General features: G+C 53.7%; 1 protein-coding gene across 1 annotated transcript in view; it reads right to left on the reverse strand.

Annotated features, from left to right (window-relative positions):
• The window catches only part of KDM4B (lysine demethylase 4B), a 156,858-nt gene extending 152,045 nt beyond the window's left edge, over positions 1–4,813 (reverse strand). Inside the window, exon 1 of the mRNA XM_023733274.1 lies at positions 4,198–4,813. The gene's annotated coding sequence lies outside the window, so the exon portion shown is untranslated. The remainder of the gene's footprint in view (positions 1–4,197) is intronic.
• Positions 4,814–6,113: the final 1,300 nt, after the last annotated feature.

The following is a 6,113-nucleotide window of genomic DNA, read 5'->3' on the forward strand; positions in this document are numbered from 1 at the left end:
GAGGGAGCCCAGGGCCCAGAGAGCAGGCCACCAAGCCAACAGTCCAGGAGCTGCCCAAAGGGGACATGCCATACCACAGGCATCCCCAGATAGGACAGCTCCATGGAGGACGCCAGGCCTGACCCAGCTGGGCCCCACAGAACTGACTGGGTGGCACTACCCGTGGGCACGAGAGAGGGACAAGGCTGAGGCAGAAGCACAGGAGACCGAGGCTGGACAGGCCAACTTAGAAATTTAAGTCCAAGGCAAGCGAGGCTGGTGGGGCTCACAGCACCGAGAGAGACTCAGGAGGGTGCAGCAAGGGTACCAGGCTGACAGCCACCTAACAGTTACTGCAAAGACACGTGAAGTCCGAGAGGCAGAAGGAAAAACTACCCCGGAGCCTGTGTATCGTGTCCCACAGGTGCTGTGACAAATGGCCACACACTTAGCGGCTTTTTATAACACAAACTTATTCTCGCGTGGTTCTGGAGTCCAACAGTCTCACTGGGCCAAAATCAGGTATCCGCTGGGCTGGTTCCTTCTGGAGGCTCCAGGAGAGCTGGACTTTTCCAGCTTCTAGAGGCCGCCCACATTCCTTGGCTTGTGGCCCCCTCCTCCGTCTTCACGGCCTGCAGCGGAGCATCCCCCAACCTCTTTCTCTCTGACCTCTGTTCCCATCCTCCCATCTCCTTCTCTGACTCTGACCCTCCTCTGCCCTCTTGTAAGGACTCTGGTGATGGCACTGGGCCCACCCGGCTCATCCAGGGTCATCCTCCATCTCCAGAGTCTTCACTTAATCCCATCTGCCAAGTCCCTTTTGCCATGCAAGACATTACAGTCACAGGTTCCAGGGATTCAGATCTTGGACATCTTTAGGGGACCATCATTCAGTCTACCACAACCTACCATGCAAGAAATACATTATGCCAAGAAATAAGTAGCAATCACCACGTCCCTCCAAGCCCTCCCCAAACTGGAGACTGCAGGTGTCTCAGGGAAGATAAGCATGCGGACCTGGACTCATTCAGACAAAAGCAGTTTCTAGAAAGTCAGATATGGGATCAAGCTGGACAGAGGTCTATGCCACTTTTTCTCCACTTTTGTCCATAATCAGAGGCAGACAGCTTTCCTGGTTCTACAGACAAAATGCTGTTCCATCCTCAGGACACGGCAAATGCATGGAACCACCCCCAGCAGCCACCCTGCTTGCCCAAGTGGTGGACACGCAGCTGTCCCTAGCTGTCTGCTCTTCCAAACCCCCTTGGCCTTGCATCCTTGTGTCTATGCTTGCATTTGCTGCAGGCTGGACCCTGAGAGGGGGCTTCTGGGATTGTGAGGTTGAGCCCCGAGACAGAGGAGACATGAATGGCAACCTGGGCTCAGCCCGCTGGGCTGCCCTGCAACCTCTGTCCACACGACAGCACCCGTCCTCTCGGGACAACCAAGCCCCTTCCCGCAGTCACCCAGCACTAATCCCAGAGGAGGCGCGTGATGCCCAGGGACCATGGCAAGTGGGGCGGTGCTCACTGATGGTAACACAGAACTACGGCACCTGGCCCAGGAGGCCTCCCGTCACGGAACAAACAAGCCACGTGGCTCAAACCCAAACAAACCTCTCTTCTTCGGCACTGCCTACGGAGGCGTGGTGTCAGCCAGCAGCACTGGCCGCCCTCAGACCCCTCGTGAGATTCAAGGGCGTCAAGAAGAGGACCAAGGAGCTCACCGGGCACCGGGCACCGGTCAGACTGATGTGTCAAATGTTGGCTGCGGGCGCAACAAGAACACGAAGCACCTGCGCCCCGGGGCTCCGGGAACTTGCTGGCCCACACTGTCAAGGCGCTGAAGTGCTGATGACACGACAATCCTCCCTGGGCTGAGACATCGTGGGGGAACCGCCCAGCTGGCCCTCAGGTACGGAGCCCAGGGCCGGGCCGTGAGTGAACAAACAGCGCATGGGTAGACTTGACGACTTCCAAACCAAGTCAGCCACCCAGCCCCAGGCAGTGAGTGAACCTAGACCAGGGCCAGCAAACACTGTCACATTTGTAGGCCAGACGATCTCGGCTGCAATGACTCATCTCTGCCATCACAGCGCAAAAGCCACCACAGATGACAGGTAACTGAATGGGTGTGGCTGTGTGCCAATAAAACTTTCTTTACAAAAACAGACAAGGGGCTGGATTTGGCCAGTGGCCCAGAGTTTGCCAACTCCTGACCCAGATGCATGCAGCCCACCTCTCGGAGGAGCAAAACCTTTACTCCACTCCTTCCAAAAAGGACACTGAGCCGTGCCGCCTACCTCCTTGATGTCCTAAATCATGGCAGACCAGCCCACACCTGACCCTAACGAGCTACATGATCTTGGACAGGGACCTTCACCCCTCTGGAGAAGGTAAGCACCACAGGACCCAAGAGCAACACTGAGCATAGGTGCCTTTTTCCGGTGGGCACAGGGTCGTCAGGACCAGCCAGCAGGGAGTCACCTCAGGGAGCCCATGGTACTGTTCATCCCACATCGACGCCCCTCCCACCCCGGGCCACCCCCACCCCCACCCTGTGAGCGTGACCTGGGACATGATTACACTGTGTCCCTCTCTTATGACTGGTCACCTTGGGCCACTATCTGAGACCACCTCTTTAATCCCTGTCCCTGGTTTGTAAGCAAAGTCCAGTAGAAGGTAGATATCATAGAGTCAAAATCCTGAACAGCTGAGCAGTGGTATTCTTCTCAAAGTAGTTTTAAAATAATCTTCTATTTTTAATACGTGTCCAGTTGCCTCTGTGAACAACTGCCTCCTTTGCCACGAGACCAGAAGAACTGGATGGTGCCCGGCTACCAATACAAATGTTTACATCAAGGATTCTACAGAAGAATCCTAAGCAAAAGGGGGGAAATGAGGAACAGAATTTCAAATTCATGTAAAATCCAGACTTTCAGGAGACATGGAGGCTGGATGACTCCCTGAAACTATTGCCCTGAGAGAATCTTTAAACTTTAAGCCAAAAACATCCCCTGAAGTCTTCTTTGAACTAAATAATAGTCTAGCCTAATTAGAAAAGAATGTCTGCATTAAGCATTATGCACTTTTAAAGAATTATCTATATGTGATTAAATTGACAACAGCAACTTGAAAGGGCAGATGAGAAGTTTAGGGGGCAGTGAGTTTGTGTTGATGATGGTGGAATGGTTTGCAAAAGGTTGTTGAGAAGGGTGGCACAGCCTGAAGAATGTAACCAATGTCAGTGAACTGAACATGCGGAAATTGTTGAACTGGTATATGTACCGTTGTGTATATTTTCACCAAAAATAACAATAGTAATAATAATCTTCCCATTTTTAGAGGCTCCCCACTGTAACTAGTGACCATTTCCTATGGTGGGTGGGACAGGCCAAGTGTGCCCCAGGAGCCCAGAAGGAGTATCCTGGGGGCCTCACCCACACGACACAGACTGGGCAGGACATCCTGGGTGATCCCAGTGTCACCGGGGTTGGTGGTTCTCAGGGTTTCTGGAAGTAAGGGACAGGCCTTGAGAGGCGGGAGGGCAAACCTGGCACATGCGGACTCAGGGAAGGAAGGAAGGCCCAGCAGGACCACGCCCAGTGAGCTCCAAGTTTCTTATGAGTTGAACTGTGTCCCCAAAAATATATGCTGAAGTCCTGAGCCCAGGACCTGTAGCTGTGACCCTGTTTGGAAAGAAGGCCTTTGCACATGTTATCAGTTAACACAACATCATACTGGAGAAGGGTGAGCCTAATCCAGCATGACTGGTGTCCTCGTAAAAGAGGAGCACGGACAGGGAGACAAGGTTAGACAGCAGAGAGCGTCCACGTGACCACGGAGCTCAACGCAAGCCAAGGAACACCAAGTACTGCCGGAAGCCAGCAGAAGCTAGGAGAGAGGCACAGACACACTCTTCCTCAGAGCCCTCAGAAGGCATCAACATGGCTGATACCCTGATTCGCACTTTCAGCCTCCAGGGTGGCGGGACAATACAGCTCAGTTCTCATACGCCACCCAGCAGGTGGCCCTCTGTGACGGCAGCCCAGGACACAGATACCTTGGTGGATACAATTCCTCTCAGGGCATCGAGACCCCGACCATGCCAGGCTGCCCCTCCTCGCACAGCCTCCAGACCTGACAGCGCTGGGGGAGCCCGTGGGTGCAGTGTCTCAGGCTAGGGCAGCAGGCGAGGCCAGCAGCCGACTTCACTTACTTTGGAGCTCTGGGTGCGTTCTGGACAGGGGAAGGTGCTGATGCCAGGCTCCAGGGATTGGCTAGGATCTGTCAGGCACCTCCAGCAGTCGTGACAGTACCTAAAACGTGCAAAATACAAGCCCAATTAACTCAGTGGGTCGCATGCTTAAATTTTAATTCTGAATCTCCGCAGCTGCATGTAGCCCAGGGATGCTTGCCTTTATTCAGACAATTCCAAATGCTTGCGAATGTTCGGGAACAGGAAATCCAGAACTATAAGCAGTTTACACATTCAAGTCTCCCAATGACTGCTCATTTTAAGATCAGTTCCTAAAAACCAGTACCTTAGCAAGCAGGAGGCTCAGTGAACAATTCGATTAAACCAGAGAAGCTTCTGGAAGCCTAAAGACACAGGCAGCTACCGAGAGATTTTCATAAAGAAGCTTTGTCTCCTCTAAGCACCCCCAACCTAGGAACGCACCCCTTCAAGGAGTTAAGTCTTATGGAAAACGCCAGCATCTTCACCACCCTGGAGGCAGACAGAGCACAGGAAGAACGCTACAGAGCACAAGAAGCTCAAGGCAGAAACCAGCTACCTTGGAGTCGACTCCAACTCATGGAGACCCCACGCATGTCAGAGTAGAACCGTGCTCCATAAGGCTTTCAATGACTGATTTTTTGCAAGATCGCCAGGCCTTTCTTCCGAGGCACCTCTGGGTGGACTTGAACCTCCAAGCTTTCAGTTAGCAGCTCACAGCATTAACCATTTGTGTCACCCAGGGATTCCAAGTTTGAGACAGGACCCAAATGATCTGTGAACGCACAGTCCTGACAGACTCCCACACCTGCTGAACGGATGTAGGACAAGCTCTAACACAGATGTGTTGCCAAGGCCTTTCCCCATCTCATCTAAGACTCCTCGGGCCTTGCCCGCCCACACTGCCCAGGCACCCCCAGAGCTTCCCTCCTTTTCAGATGCCCTGATGCCCCTGATGGCACGTGGGTCTCCTGGACCCTCCCTGGCCTCAGTGCCTTTGCATCCTCCATTCGGGCTGCATGGCCACTCCCTCAGATGTGACTCGAGTGTCCCCAGGTGGCCTGACCTTGTGGGCAGGAGGCTCGCCCCCTGCAGCCCTGGCTTTCATGCTGCCACCGCACTTTCTAGAACACGGTTGTTGTTAGCAGCCGTCAATCAGCCCCCAACTCATGGCGACCCCACGCACAAAAGAACAAAACGCTGCCCAGTCTTGTGCCATCCCTATCATCAATTGCAGATTGGCCCTAGCCTGGAAGGCAGGGCCAAGATGGTGGAGTAGTCAGATGCTTCCGGATGACCCTCTTACAACAAAGACCTGAAAAAACAAGTACTTTGATTATATATGGCAATCTAGGAGCCCTGAACATCAAAGGCAGAGTTGAGGAACCAGACTGAGTGGCAGAGGGGAGGGAGAGACAGTTAGGAAGCAGTGAGGAGTTGCCAGACCTGACCTGGCGAGAGCCTGAGCCCTTCAGGCCTGATCAGCTCAGGGGTGAGCAGGGAGGCAGGCAAGCAGCCATGCTTGGGAGGTGTGTTTTCCGCACCGGGAGAGACCCAGCATGAAGAGAGTCTACACGGCCACCCAGAACCAGTGAGAAGCAGCCTTCCATGAAAGGTAAGTACTTGCGAACGACTTACCGTGTGGATCAAAAACACCCCTCTTAGGGAAAAACCTCTCTCCCATTTACCTCCCCGCTCCCTGCTCTGCACTGGGTCCCGGACCAGCTTCAGCAGTTGCTCAGCCCCGTGGGCCAGAAGTAGGATCTGTCACACGCCCGGAGCCATTCTCCCTGCCTTGGAGAGTGAACAAATTAACAAACAGGAAAAAATAAACTGCCGGCTCCCCTAAGCCAGGAACCCAGGGTAGCCACAGCTTCTTTGGCTAAGCACACGCATGA

The sequence above is a fragment of the Trichechus manatus genome, unplaced genomic scaffold (genome assembly GCF_000243295.1).
Source record: "Trichechus manatus latirostris isolate Lorelei unplaced genomic scaffold, TriManLat1.0 scaffold00057, whole genome shotgun sequence".
Taxonomy (NCBI): domain Eukaryota; kingdom Metazoa; phylum Chordata; class Mammalia; order Sirenia; family Trichechidae; genus Trichechus; species Trichechus manatus.